Genomic DNA, 16,399 nt, shown 5'->3' on the forward strand with positions numbered 1-16,399 from the left:
AGGAAGACCAGCTAGCTCTCTCTGCAGCCCAGGCAAGAGATGATGGGGACTAGATCCAGGGTGGTGCTTATAGACAAGAAGAGAAGTAGGCAGATTTTAGATTCATTTTGGATAAAAGGACTTTGTATTAGTACATTCTCACACTGCTATAAAGAACTACCTGAGATTGGGTAATTTATAAAGAAAAGAGATTTAATTGACTCAGTTCCACATGGTTGGGGAAGTCTTAGGAAACTTACACTCTTGGCAGAAGAGCAAAGGGGAAGCAAGCATGTCTTCATGTTGGTGGCAGGAGGGAGAGAGAATGAAGGGAGAAGTATTACACAATTTCAAACAACCAGATCTCATAAGAATTTTATCACAAGACAGCACTAGAGGGATAGTGCTAACCATTAGAAACCACCCCCATGTTTGAATCATCTCCCAAGAGGCCCCACCTCCAACAACTGGGATCACAATTCAACATGAGATTTGGGTGGGGATGCAGAGCCAAACCACGTGAGACTTGTTGGTAAATTAGAAGTGAAGAAATAATTAAGACTGAGTCAGGTTTTGGCTTTGGTGGTGGCACCATTACCTGCATTGAATGGACTGGGGGGTGCAGAGCTTCATTTTGGATATATTTGTGACATCGGTAAGTGAATAATGAAGCCAGGGCATCTGCTGCAAGTAGAGGTCAGGAGAGGAAGGGATGAAGGAGATTTGAGAAGAGACAAAAATATATGAAATAATAATCTCAGAGAGGAGAAAAGCAAATTTAACCAGATAAATGTGTTAAGGTTTCTGTGGAGCATTATATGTCCATTTGAAATGTGTGACCATGAAGTGAAAGTGAAGCAAGGCTTCACACACCAGAAAATCCAGATGTGTGATTTTCTGCTGTAATATTCAATTGCATGGGTACAGACCAATGGTTTGGTCCAAACAGTAATGAGTTTTTTTCTAGATGAAAAAGTAAAGAGTGGAGGACACTCTTGGAATACTATGATGATAGTAATGGGATATGGAATCTACACTGGATAAGAATGAATAGAAGGACATTGGACAGGATAGATGAAACCTAATTAAATCAACAGACTACAGCTTCTCTGTCCAATATGGTAGCCACTAGCTACGTTGAACACTTGACATGTGGCTGGTCTGGACTGAGATGTGCTGGAAGTATAAAGTACATGGATTTCAAAGACTTAGTATAAAAAGAATAAAATGTAAAATACCTCATGAGTAATTTAATATTGATTATACATTGATAATATTTTGGATCTATTAAGTTAAATAAATTATATTATTAAATTAATTTTAACTGCTTATTTTACATTTCTTTTTTTTTTTTTTTTGAGACGGAGTCTCACTCTTGTCACCCAGGCTGGAGTGCAGTCGCGTGATCTCGACTCACTGCAAGCTCCGCCTCCTGGGTTCACGCCATTCTCCTGCCTCAGCCTCCTGAGTAGCTGGGACCACAGGCGCCCACCACCACACCCAGCTAATTTTTTGTATTTTTAGTAGAGATGGGGTTTCACGGTGTTAGCCAGGATGGTTTCAATCTCCTGACCTCGTGATTCACCTGCCTCGGCCTACTAGAAAATTTTAAACGACATGTGTGGCTTGCATTATATTATTGGATAAGGCTGAACTAAAGGTCTTACTGGGTTGGGGAAATGTTTAGGGTGAAGACTATCACAGAAGGAGAGTGGTCAGAGAGTGGGAGACTTGAAATCGGGATTTCAGGGGTTGTACAGTTACCACCAATGGCGAGGTCCAGGATGTGGCTATGGAAAGAGTGGGCTGGTCGGGGAAAGATTATGGCTGGGTGGGAAGGCCCAAGGATGGAGAAATCAAAGGGTTACACGAGTTATCTGTGTAAATGTTGAAATCATCAGAATGATGAGCAACGTGGGGTGGGAAGAAAGATGGTGGTGAGGTAGGCATCAGAGGCTTTAATAATTGAGACGATGATAGATGACCACTTTTAGGAGGAGCAGCTGATGCCATGAACCACTCCGAGGAGAAGCAGCTGATGCTATAGCTGTTCTGTCCAATATGGCAGCCACTGGACCACTTTGAGGAGGAGCAACTGATGCCATGAATCACTCTGAGGAGAAGCAGCTGATGCTATAGCTGTTCTATCCAATATGGCAGCCACTGGACCACTTTGAGGAGGAGCAACTGATGCCATGAATCACTCTGAGGAGAAGCAGCTGATGCTATAGCTGTTCTATCCAATATGGCAGCCACTGGCCATTAAGCACTTGAGATGCAGCTGGTCTGAATTTAGATGAATCTGAGGACTTCACTTGAAAGGGTCTGGGATTTTATTTTTTAGGTAAAATGGGAAGAAATGTCTTGAAAGTGGCAAAAGGGATGCCTGAGGTACATGGGGTGAGGAGAAAAGCAACCTACACTTGGGAAGGCTGACCTTAAGCCAGTAAGAGGGATAGGGGGCTACTAGGTTTAAGCTAAGACAAGAAATGAAAGAAAATGTTTGGAGAAGACATTAGGAATGTAGGATGTTTCCTGGTTATAAATTGGGAATTCCATTGGTGATGGAGGAAATAACTGGGGAGGGAAGTGAGGGGAGGCAAGAGGAGTGGGGCAATCAGAGATGTAGAGAGCACCATGGGTCTAAGGTTCTGAGTGATGACAGAGGCCCTCGGAGACTTCCATCCACTGCTTCTGGAGGTGAGCAATGTCATCAGATATGTGTGGCATGATGCTGTTGGTCCTGGAATTCTCCTAGAAACAAGTGGGTAATCAGCTGAAGCCATAGTCCTGAATATTTAGCTTGATGTTTTGGAAGTAAAGTGACAGTCTTCAGGCATCTGCCATCCTCATTGATTCTGAGGGATGTTTTAAAGCAACAGTAATTAGTAATGATAAAGAAAGAATAATTATTGTAATGAGAAATACCAGGAATAATTAGAACTTGCAATGATGTTGCTGTTGTGGAGAAGAGTTAGAAAAGACTTCTCATTAAACTAGATCAATGAGGAAGGATACTGGAAACAATGAGTGAGAATGTCTGTGAATGCATGTCAGAAAAATGCTGCCGATGGAGAATCTAAGAATGCTTACCCAGGAAAATTTGCTTACATAGAGATTTATTTCTTTTTTTGGTACTATTTTAGTGATATGTATAGGTTAGTTTATGCACAGAAAAGAATCTGTAGGAATCTGCCCTAGTTAACTAGGGTAGGCCACCAACAGGAATTAAATTAAAAGGGGATGGTTACTATTGTCACTACGTATTTCCGTGATGTTAACATTTTTATAACAAATTTATATTACTTTTGCAAACAGAAAATATACATCTGTAAATTTTGAAACTGTATATTTTTGAAAATGGAAATATACATATACTGTATAAAAGTTGAAACTATGTGTAAATGTAAATCCTTTCAAAAGAAATTGAAATTTTTGATAAATACAGGGGTTGGCAAATGTTTTCTGTAAAGGCCCAGATAGTAAATATTTTAGGTTTTAAAGGCCACACAGTCTCTGTTGCAACTATTCAACCCTGCCACTGTGGCATGAAAACAGCCATAAATAAATGATTAAATATGTATTATTACAGATGCATATAAATTATTAATATATGTGTATATGTATACAATTACATATATGATAAGTAAATTAATGAGCATGGCTGTGTTCCGATAAAAGTTTTTTTTTTTTTTACAAAAACAGGCAGCGAGCCCAGATTCGGTCCATAAGCCATAGTTTGCCAACCCCTGAAATAATATAATAAACACATAGAATGAACTAGTAACCAAATGAAGGGAAATAAAAAGACAAAAGGCCTAAGCATTTTTCATGTATGCTGGGTAAGAGTAGTTTAATATAATTCCAGGTGCAATTTGTACCATAAGTTAAAATTTCTAAAGAGAAAAACGTAAAAAGCAAAGTAGAGGCAATGAAACAATTATTTGGTACAACCTAGACTGACAGATGCTACTGACATTACCCATAAACTTACCTTGGAGCTACTTTGAGGCCAAGGCAAAGACGGAAACATGAAAGCTTTCAAAACTGCCATGAGAAGATGAAAGGAAACACCCCAATTTTGCAGGAAAAATGTATTTTGTTATTTTTTGAGCTTCAAGAGAATATTGTTTTTCTTTGGGTCTTTATTTAGGGTAGGGTGATGAACTCATCTCCCTTTTCCTGGAATAGTCTCTTATCCTAGGAAACCCCTCCATCTCAGGTTTGGGTTTTGTTTTTTTGTTTGTTGTTGTTGCTGTTGTTTGAGACAGGGTCTCTCTCTGTCACCCAGGCTGGAGTGTGGTGGCGCTATCTCGGCCCACTGCAACTCACTGCCTTCCGGTCTCAAGTGATTCTCCCATCTCAGCCTCCCATGTAGCTGGACTACAGGCACATGCCACCATGCTCAGCTAATTTTTTAATTTTCTGTAGAGACAAGATCTCACTATATTGCCCAGGCTGGTTTCAAACTCCTGGGATCAAGCGATCCTCCTGGCTTGACCTCTCAAAGTGTTGGGATTACAAGTGTGAGCCACCATGCCTGGCTCCATCTCAGCTTTAAAACTGTAAATCCTACATCCCAAGAACTCCCTCAGTCCTGAGAAAATTGGTATGGTTGGCCACCCTAACTAATTAAGGGACCTTGAGCAATGCAAGGGATGAGTCCTTTAATAATAGTGATTACAAAGTGTACAAAGTTCTTTTACATATGTCCTTTTCTTATACTATCAAAAAATAATGGCCAATGCATCATGTGTCCAACCCTCAAATATTTATAGAGTGCCTACCATGCACCAGGTACTGTAGACACAAAGGTAAATAAAATATTTTTTTTTCTGTCCAGAGCCAGATACTAAGTGCTGGGAAGTGGAACAGGAGACTGCACCGTTGCCTGAGTCGATGAGACCACGTGAAGGATAAGGAAGAAAAAATACTGGATTCAGGAGAAACAATCAATTAAATTAAACTGTGAGCCTCTAACATGCACAGCAGAAAGGGCAATGGGATTGCTGTCATCATCACAGTGGAAGGGGAACTCTCAAGGAGCAGACACAAGATTCCCTCTGCTGAAATCTAAAAGGTGTTTCTGAAGAACTTCTGAATTGGGAGCCCTGAGATGCAGAGGCCACCTTCATGCTCAGAATTTGTCTTGGTTCAAGCTGGGGGTGGAGCATCCAAAAGACAATTCAACAACGACAATCCTGAAGGCCACAAACAGCCGTGGGCCATCAACAACTTCACATCCATCACCCCATTAGAGGTCCTTACATTTTAAAAAATGACTTAAATTTTAAATTACTCAGATTTTTAGAAATCTAAAAGTTTCAGAAGGAAGGTAATCTGAATTTTGTTAAAAGCCAGAAAACCTGACAAATTGTCCCCCATGGCATAATCGGCCAGACTAAGTACTGGCAACCCCCTTAGAGAGGTGACCACGCTCCTGTTTAGTCCCTGATTAATCTCTAATACTGAGGCCGTGGGCCGGTTGCCATTTGCCAAAACACTTGCCAGGTTCTTTAGTTTACACACAGCCTGTTTCTCATATTTATGTTAAATTCCAACCCTAGTATGCATGTCTACTCAAGTTAGTAACCCCTAGACCGAGCGAATGAGCTAAGACATGGTTTCCTGGTGATCCATGGGACCTGAGGAGAACTCAGGATTCTTAGAGGACTTGGAGCTCTGTAGACCAGATTACAATGGTTTAAGTTCTAACTTCACCTGGGAGTTGGTGTGTTTTCCATTCCCCACAGAAACTGTACTTCAAGCTATGTCGATCCCTGCTCACTTTCTCCTTTCTGACATTCTTGCCTCAGTTTTCCTCCAATGGAAGCCTCTACTTCTGCTTGAGGAACAGTCATTGCCCTTAATATCAGCTCCTCACCAGATCATAAGCTCCATGAGGGCATGGACTATCTCTGTTCTGTTGCCTGCCAGATCCTGAGCAACTGGCAATAGAAGTTCTTAATAAACCTGGCTGGATGAGTAAATAAAGTGTCAGTCCTTTAACCAAGACTAATTCATCTTCCTGGCTCTTACTCCTACCACCCCGCCCCCGCCCCCCCAAAACAAGAACCCTTGAACACCTGGTCACAGTGAGGTTCTTCTCCTAAATCCAGCATCAAGAGATCACCTTCCCTTCCCATTGAGGAAAGGTGAAGGTTAAACATTCTAAGATAAAAGGGGCTGTAGATGTATGTGGTAGGCAGAATTCCAACAGGACCTGCAAGATTTCCTACCCTACTCCCCAGGACTGTGGATATGATGCAGTATCACACCGGGATCATGTTACTTTACTCAGCAAAAAGAATGTGGCAATTGTAATTAAGGTCACTTACCAGTTGACTTTGAGTAAATCAAAAGGAAGGTCATTCATGGGCCTGATGTGATCACATCAGCCCGTTAAGAGCTGAGAGTTTTCTCAAGCTGGCAGCAGAAGGGTAAGTCAGAGAGATTTGAAGGATGAGAAAGATTGAAGGTACCATTGCTGGCTTGGTATATAGAGGGGGCATGTGTAAGGACCAGGGAATGCCATCTGTGAGATAAGGGTGACTCCAGCTCACAGCCAGCAAGGAAACTGGGACCTCAGCCCTACAGTCACAAGTTACTGAGTTCTGCCAGTAATAAGAATGAGCTTGGCTGGGCATGATGGCTCACACTATAATCCCATCTACTCAGGAGGCCGAGACAGAAGGATTGCTTGAGTCCAGGAGTCCCTGACCAGCTTGGGCATCATAGTGAGATCCCATCTTTACAAAAAATTTTTAAAATTAGCGAGGCATGGTGGTGCATGCCTGTAGTCCCAGATACTTGGAAGGCTGAGGTGGGAGGATTGCTTGAACCCTGAAGTTCAAGGCTGCAGTGAGCTCTGATCATGCCACTGCACTCCAGCCCGGGCAAGAGATCAAGACTGGGCCTCCTAGAAAAAAAGTTTTTTAAGGGATGAACTTGGAAGTAAATTCTTCCTCAGAGCCTCCAGATGGGAGCCTAGCCTGGCTGACACGTTGATTTCAGCCTTGTGAGACCCTAAGTAGAGAATCCAACTGTACCCACGCCAACTTCTGAGCTATGGAACTTGGAGACACTGAGGGAGTGCCAGTAAGTTTGTCGTAACTTGTTACACTGCAATAGAAAACTAATAGTACAACTTATCATCACCAGGTTTTGTTTAATAGAGAAAGAGATTTGGGATGATCAAGAGGTGAAAAGCTGCCCAACTCTGGAGGACAAAGATGAGATGACACAAGCCAGGGCACGTTTTTCCCAGAATTGCTGCCCATCTGTTGTGGATCTCAGATCCCCAAAGGTGACTGAGTATTCCTTTATAAGCCCCTTCCACACAAGACAACCTGGGCACCAATGTGTAGCCAAGCCTGGGAGGAGAGGACACTGATATAGTTTGTATGTCTGTCCTCACCCAAATCTCATGTTGAAATGTAACTCCCAGTATTGGAGTTGGGGCCTGGTGGGAGGTGAGTGGATCATGGGGTGGATTTCTCATGAATGGTTTAGCACTATCTGCTGGTGATGTCCTTGTGATAGTGTGTTCTCACAAGATCTGGCTGAGCAAAAGTGTGTGGCACTTCTCCCCCAACTCTTTTTCTCTTGCTCCTGCCTTTGACAGGTGACATGCCTGCTCCCCCTTTGCCTTCTGCCATAATTGGAAGCTTCATGAGGTTCCCCAGAAGCAGATGCTGCTATGCTTCCCATACAGCCTGCAGAAACATGAGCCAATTAAACCTCCTTTAAAATAAATTAATCAGTCTCAGGTGGTTTTTTTGTTTTGTTTTTCTGCTCTTGTTGTCCAGGCTGGAGTGCAATGGCGCGATCTTGGCTCACTGTAACCTCCGCCTCCCAGGTTCAAGCGATTCCCCTGCCTCAGCCTCCCAAGTGGCTGGGATTACAGGTGCCCACCACTACACCCAGCTAATTTTTTTGTATTTTTAGTAGAGATGGGGTTTCACCATGTTAGCCAGGCTGCTCTCAAACTGCTGACCTCAGGTGGTCCACTAGCTTTGGCCTCCCAAAGTGCTGAGATTACAGGCGTGAGCCACCATGCCTGGCCTCAGGTATTTCCTTATAGTAATGCAAGAACAGCCTAATACAGACAGAGATGCAAACATGTTACATGATAGGTGATACAGGCTAAGGGAGCCACTGAGGTCTGTGACAAGTCAGAGAGGACCCTGGGTTTCTGTAGTGCCCCAGGAGCTTCCCTGACTCTCAGATGCTCTATAGTGCTTGACACACCTCAACACAGTTATGTAACCTGAATGTCCCCGGGCCTCAGGGCACAAAATGAGGTCACATAAGTATTTATACCCATAATTTACTTGTTCAGATCCCTTCTTATTGACTGTATTAGTCCAGGGCACTGGATAAGTTGCTGGAACAGAGAGATTCAAATAAATAACAGTTCAAGCCGAATAAAAGTTTATTTCTCCCTCATGTAACATCCCATAGATGGATGGTGGTCCTGAGAAGGGAGGCAGCTCTGATCCACAGTGTCACTCAGGGTCCCAGGTTCCTTCTATCATGCTGCTTCATCTGCCCCTGAGGTGTTCTTGTCAGAGCTCAGCACCGCCACCAGCAACTTCCTTTTAAGTAAGTGACTCATCACTTCCACTCACATTTCATTGACAAGAACATGGCTGCCCTAGCTGCACGGGAGGCTGGGAAATGTACTTTCCATTGGGCAGCCTATGGGATCCTAAATGGGAAGAGTAAATTTTAGGGGGCAGAAAAGAGTCTCTCCCACAGCACCACCCAAGTTTTGCTGAAAGTCTCTTGGGGCCATTTCACAGGTGTTTCAAGACCAACGAGTACCACATCCCCTGTCACCAGCCCTGTCTGCTGTCAGCACTGTGGCAATCAGTAGAGACAGCACTTCCCTGGCCATTGGTCCAACCCCTTGGGCTTCTTAGCTTGAGAGCGACCTTCTTCGCTTGAGCGTGACCTTCTTAGCTAGAAAGCAGAGCCAGAAGCAAGGATTTGGGTGCTGATAGTTGATTTAAGAAGTGATCCCAAGAAATAAAAGTGAGGAAGCAGGGAGAGTAGAAGGGAAAAAGAAAAAGCCATTAAATTGTGTGTTATTGACCTGATTATCACAGTGGACAACTAGGTGATTCTACTATGGACCCAATTCTACTATGGACACTGAGGAACTGTCCCTCTGATGGACAGGAGGCTGGGACATTCATCCACTGACTCCCATGTTCCATTGCTTGAGGACTCTGCCTAGGGGCATTAGCTCCCCTACCTGCCTGAGGGCAGAAAAGTGGAAAGAGAAGGTAGGCACTGGAGGTGGGATGCTGTCAGCGTACAGGAGGGCTGTCCACCAGAGCTGCTGCTGAAATCCGACAAGGGTCTAGGGGACGTGGTGGGAAGCACCAAAAGCATCACACGGAAATGTAGCCAAAGTCACTGGAAGTGAGAAGAATGTGCTTCTGTCCCTCACACTCACAACCCGCTGATCTATGGGGCAGGGGACATGCCATGCTCTTTTCTCTGAGCCTGGAAATGAACCCTTAAAATATCTTCATTACAGTTCCTTTGCCCTCATGCAACTCACCCATGCAAACAGTGCCTGGGGATGTCCAATCTGAGCTGAAGCAGAGCCCTGCCCACCCACAAAAGTTATCCATTAATTAATGTGTCTGTCTTCTGGAGATTCTGTTAATCAATCAGGTAGAACTGCTTGGCTCTAAATAAATGATAGCTGCTATTATTATTATTATTATTATTATTATTAGCTGGAGGGTTTATAAACAATGCCTGGCTCCCAAGAAGCAGGCTGTGTGTAATCTAAAAGCTAACATAGTTTGGGTTGAGATTTCACTGTTGTCAAATGATGAAGCCAGGATTTCAACACAGGCAACACAATCCCCAGTGTGTGGCCTAAGCCACTATGGCCCACGACCTCTCCAGGGGAAATCACTGATGGCATTTATTAAATCATAATGTAATTGTGACTATAATACATAAGCCACCTCAGGAAGTACCCAGGAAGAATGCTCAGGGGTCATAAGGGAGGCCGCAGGAATTCACAACCAAAGCAAGCTCTCCAGGGCTGCCTCATTCTGTCCCCAACCCTGAGCAAGGCCAGACACTAAACACTGAAGAGACCATCTCAGCAGTTATCATCACCAAGTCCTTCGATTGCTCCCAACAGATGGAAAGGGGTAGGAGGCACGAATGAAGCTGAGGCCTCAGAGAACACTGAATAACGGTGCAGGAGTGTTACAGCCATGGCAGAGGCGATTTCAGCTTGGTTAGCTTTTTAGGACACTGCAAAGAAATTGCACGCAGAGGGTGCAGGTGTGGTGGCAGTGGATGAGTCTGGAAAGCTGCCATGCCACCTGCAATGTGAGAGAGCAAAGGAGGAAGCTCATTAACCGCCCCTGGATCATTAACTCAGGGTCCCCAGGGGCAGAGTCACTTAGTTTGCACTTTGCATTTTGTCAGTTTCTTTTCCAGGGTCTCTGGGGACTCCAGTCTGGGATTGGGCTCTCAACTCAGGAAGAAGGTGGCACAAGCAACCCTCCCACAGAGGAGCCTGGTAACCATTGTTTGGCCAGAATAACAATGGCTGCCAGTTACTGAGTGTATCCTTTACTCAGGTAGGGAAACGGCTCAGAGAGGTTAATTAACTTGCCCAGGGTAGTCAGTTGAAAGTGACAGGGCGAGAGATCCAAGCAAGTCCATCTGCATCCCGAACCCCTATTCATATTCTCTCCTTTTTTTAATTTTTTAAAGACAAGGTCTCTGTCACCCAGGCTGGAGTGCAGTGGCACGATCAAAGTTCACTGCAGCTTTGAACTCCTGGGCTCATGTGATCCTCCTTCCTCAGCCTCCCAAGCATCTGGGACTACCGGTGTGTGCCACTGAGCCCAGCTAATTTTTTTTTATTGTTTGTAGAGACAAGGTCTCACCATGTTGCCCAGTTTGGTCTTGAACTTCTGGATTCAAGCAATCCTCTCATTGTGCCCCACCCCCCACCCCCAAAGTGCTAGCATTACAGGTGTGAGCAACATGCCAGCCCCCAGTCCATATTCTTAACCATTACATTGCCCTGAGTCTTGCAGGATGGATGACAACAGCCCTCCATGGCTAGCAAGAGTACCCAAGAATGCATTAAACAGGTAAGCCGGTCAGAGTGTGTGGGTTATTCAAGTACGCATCAACAGTCCCTTGTTCAGTAAATAAATCCATTCATTGATACTTATCTTATTTTTTTTTGAGACAGGGTCTCACTCTGTCACTCAGATTGGAATGCAGTGGTGTAATCATGGCTCACTGCAGTGTCGAACTCCTGAGCTCAAGCATTCCTCCTGCCTCAGCCTCCCAAAGTGCTGGGATTACAGGCGTGAGCCACTGCGCCCAGCTCACTGATATTTATTGAATGCCTCCTATTTGTCTGGCCCTGGGGATGGTGGAGCAAAGAAGAAAAACTGAATCTTGGCTCTCATGGAGAGGATGGGGGAGAGCGTTAGCACCAGCACCAGTGACCTCACACAGTGAGGGCACTGGGAAGGAAATAAAAGAGGCAACACAGAGTGATGGTGACACAGGAGAGTGGACTGGAAAGGCCCTCCTGAGGAGGAGACATTTGGCTCAGCCGTGAATGGTGAGAACATACTTTTGGAAAGATCTGGGGAAAGCAACTCCAAGGCACGGGAACAGCAAAAGCCCTGAAGCAAGAACAGACTTGGTATCTTTGAGACCTAGAAAAAAAAAGGTCGTTGAGTTGGGAGGGAGTAGGATGAGAGAACATCAAAGAGACAGGTGGTGCCCTGCTCCCACCCCCTCCCCAGGCTGGGTTACATGCCCCTTCTCTGTCTCTCATACTTGGCAAATTCTAATTTTCTGTGTTGAGTCTGCTGATCAGCCTCTGAGCTTCTGGTGTCCAGAACAAGTTCAGGGACAGAACTGATGCTTAACTAGTGTTCACTGAACAGATCTGGCCTGACCCCACAAGGAGAATGTAGTAACTTGGCAGTTTGAGCTTCTATAGCCACCCAGCAACAGACAGCAAGTCAAATTTTGCTGCTGACAAGGAGATGAGAGGGATGGCCTAGTACGGCTTCCTTCTGGATCTGGGGAAAGCCTCAGGGCTTTCCACCTAAGGATCAGGGGTCCCGCGTCTTGGCTGCTCCAGGGTTAGGCACATTTCTGTCCCCTCTGCCTGGACCCTCTTCTTCCAGGGCCACGTGGACTCACTTGCTCACCTCTTTCAGGACTTAACTCTTACATTCCAGGAAGCCTTCCTTGATCTCTCCTCTCCCATCTCTGGAACTTCTATCCCCCTTTCCACCTTAGTTTTTCTCCAGAGCACTTATCACCTCTTGCCATATATTTTCTATATTTGCTTTGTTTATTGTCTGTCTCCCCACCACTAGGATGTAAGCTCGATAGAAGCAAAGATGTTTGCCTTTTTGTTAATTGCTGTGCCAACCTCATTAAACGTTGTTACATGAACAAATGAATGAATGAATGATACCAGAGCCAGAATACTTATAGGGCAGAACAAGCATCATCATGGAACACCAGCTAAGCTGTGGCACCCCCAAAATAAGACTGTTTATGATTCAATAAATGTATTCAACATTTGCCAATTAGCACATCCACATCTAGAAAGAAGTTATTTCGACATATACACTTGCGTTTTACGCTTTAGTTTTGTTTTTATTCTGCATTAATATTGGCAGGTCTGGGGAACACCATAATATTTTCAATGTTAAAGCCTTTAAATCCAGCCTTAAATACCGCAGCTGTGTATGCTGCTAAACCTTAGCTATGAGATAGAGCCACCTAGTGAAAATTCCAACTTCCATTGCCTATGTATTTTGTAACCTTTCCTCTAAAATTTAGCATCTAAATCAGTGACTCAACCTCTCCTGTGAATGCGTTTTACCAGGCCAGGATATGGTTTGGGGAAATGCAGATTCCTGGGCCCAGCAAATCTGGGGATGATGACAAGGCATCATCGTGGGACACCAGCTTAGCAATAGCACCCCCAAAATAAGACTGCTTCCAGTTCAATAAACCGCTACGAAGAGTCTATTAATGGAGGTATCCATCTGGACCTGCGGCCATAGAGAAGAGACCCAAGCACAGTGGTTATTAAAAAGCCCATATCCTTCAAAAATTACGAGTAGATATTATAAATTCCAAAATGATGAAGAGTTCAGGATGAGAAGATGGGGACTCACCCAGAACAAAGCAGCACACTGATTTATCCTTTGTCTCCTGACAGCATTCCTTCCCCCGATGGTCATCCCGCCCAGTCACACATGTGACAAGTTATAGCGCTGTATGAAAGGATACTAAAAATTGGAAAGATTGCTAAATGTCGCCCTGAAAGGTGTTTCCTGTGGCCCATGAATCTCATGCAAAATCATCCCCTTGGAGAAAAGCTTGGGACAAATAGCTAGGTACCTGAAAATAGTAAACTCCCCCAAATTACTGCTAGCCAAATGAGTCTTTGATATCTTTGAAACTGCCCCAGAACCCAGACTCAATATACTAAAAAAAATGGGCTGCTAGCGAAGTCATCGGCCACGCATTGAGCACTTTTGCGTCTAAGACATTCCCATGTATTATATCATCGCCTCTTTCCTGCAGGCACCTGAGTCCCAGAGCTCTGGTGGTTTTGCCCAGGGCCAGCCAGAAGACAGAGTGTGGTAGAGTGCTCCTCAAGGCATCTGTGACCCGCTCTCCTCAGCTCAGAGAAAGCCAGTGTGGCGTTTGAGGGAACAACCTCAGCTCCAAAGGGAATGCTGCCAGAGGGGGCAGGCCCAGCCCTGGGCAGGGTCAGACCCCAGCACCCACAAACACCAGGCAGGCCCAGGCTAGGATCACAGGAGCGGGAGTAGGAGTGATGGAGTAACAGCTCGTCTCCATGCTCCCAGCATTCACTCCCTCATCCTCTGGTAGGTAAGCACCCAACTTTTCTTTGGGGATGGGCTCCTCTCCTACTCTCAGTCCATGCAGTTGAATGGAGTCCATGATGAGCTCAGGACCTCCCCAGGGAGGCCATTATTCTTTCTCCTTCCTTTCTTTACAATGATTGGTTCAGAGCTGAGCACATGACCTGGGCCTGGCCAATCAACAAATAATATCCCATTTCCTTCCTTTCTCTACAGTGATTGGTTCAGAACTGACCACATGACCCAGGCCAACTAGTATCTAGCTCTCTAACTGCCTTGGGCCATCAAAACTCCCAAATCAAATATTGTTGACCTGGCTTGTGTCAAGTGCCCATCACTGAATTAGTCACTATGGCCAGGAGCAGATGGGCCCTCACTAGACAGAACTGGTCTGTGGCCGCCCATGGTGCCCGGGATGAGGGCAGCTCCACCTGAACACAGAGAGTGGCAAAGGCAAAGTTTCCTGACATAGACGTTCCTGTTCCATTTGTCCCGCAAACGTTTAAACATCACACATACTTGGTTAAGGTAGGAAATAAAAAATAGCCTTTGTTCATTCTCTCTCTCTCTCTTTTTTTTTTTTTTTTTTTTTTTGAGATGGAATTTCACGCTTGTCGCCCAGGCTAAAGTGCAGCGGCTCGATCTCGGCTCACTGCAACCTCCACCTCACGGATTCAAGCCATTCTCCTGCCTCAGCCTCCCGAGTAACTGGGATTACAGACGTGTGCCACCACGCCTGGCTAATTTTTTGTATTTTTTTAAGTAGAGACGGAGTTTCACTATGTTGGACAGGCTGGTTTTGAACTCCTGGCCTCAAGCAATCCACTCGCCTAGGTTTCCTAAATTGCTAGGATTACAGGCGTGAGCCACCACGCCTGGGCTGTTCACCATCTCATAGAGACATTCACCATTGCTACTGAGTGTGGATAAAAGTATGGACACCAGGGTTCAATTTCTAGCTATTCTACTCTGGCTGTTTGCCCTTGGAAGTTATTTAGCATTCCGTGCCTCTGTTTGCTCACATGGAAAATGCAGATAACGTTCGTATCTGCCTCACTCGTTTAAAAGAATCAACGTTCTTAGGACAGTACCTGGCAAGAGTAACTGCTGTTGGTTTGGTTTGAGATTCTGAGAACCACTCTTCTGGATCATTCGCACATGCTGTAGTTTGAGTGGAAGTCATTAGAGGAGTATCACTAATAGATAATAGAAAATTGTTTCAATGGCCCTTTCAGAACTAAAGGGTCTCTCTCTTTCCCAATGTCTGTGTTAATTCCTATAAAAAGACTCAGACCCGACATGGCTTCCAGCCCTCCTGGACCCCTCCTCAGTCTTGTGGGACTGATGGGTTCAGCACTCACATGCCCCACCCTGACTGTAAGAGCATGGGCCTTGTAATCCGTAAGAGCCCAGGCTCAAGATATCCCAAAAGAGTCCTGTCTTGCTCTGAGTCTGTGCTGCTGGGAGGTGAGCAGAATGCAGTGACATGGAAAAGAAATGAATGGAGCAGAGGGGAAGTGGAAGAGAGGAGTGAGAGTAGCCTGAGTTGAAGTGGGAGGGATGGGGGTGGCCAATAGGGGGAGAGAGGAGGGAGATGGGATGGGATAGGATGAAAGGAGGAAGAGAGAAGTGGTGAAGTGGGGTAAGATGGGACTTATCTCCTGACCAAGCACACGTCTACCCCTGACATAGTCATCTAAACATGGAATCAGGGGATGATTTGGGGAGGGGACCTCAAGGTTGTCCTCCTTGGTAAGATCAATAAGAGGGAAGATCAATAAGAGGGAAGAGAACAGCCACTGTACAGGTGCAAGTATGGGTCCCTCTGAGTGTACCTTTTGGTGCTTACCTACTCAAAGCTCACCAAGCCTTGTGCTTCCCTCTTCCTCAAACTGCAGAGCATCTCCCAGAAACCAGCCACGCCCTTAAACATTCCACGAAGACCTTAGTGAAGCGCTATGACTTTCAAGCTTTGTTTTCATCCAGTCATTAGTGGCAGAGGCCACCAGGCTCCCACAGTGAGCCTTCATCAGTGGGAGTCAAATCCCAGGCATCAGGTGAGGACACTGGTGATTAGGTGACTTCCTCCTGTCCCACAGCCAGTGTCAGAACCTTGGTGACAATCTACATATTCAGATTCCCAATTTAAATCATGTTGGAGATGGGCTGACAACTGAAGTGGAAAATAGACTCCAAGAAAAAAAAAAGAAGTCTGTAAATCAGTGCCTTGCTACTCCTCAGCCCAGGGGAGCTACTCCCATGTCAGGACATGCCCTCCCTTTCCCTCTCCCCAGAGAGAGCTCAGGGCACCCCACAGAGGGTCTCTGAAGAGGGAATGCCAGATTGGAATCCTCAAATATCTGGGGAGCTGGCCAGGTCTTGGCATTCCAGGGTCATAGATTCACTAATGACTCCCGTTGTTGAGCAGAGCTTGGACTGGTGGGCAGAGTGCTAGGAGGCATAATAGCAAGCTAGGTGGGCCAGGCGTGGTG

The sequence above is a fragment of the Pan troglodytes genome, chromosome 18, assembly GCF_028858775.2.
Source record: "Pan troglodytes isolate AG18354 chromosome 18, NHGRI_mPanTro3-v2.0_pri, whole genome shotgun sequence".
NCBI classification, from domain to species: Eukaryota; Metazoa; Chordata; class Mammalia; order Primates; family Hominidae; genus Pan; species Pan troglodytes.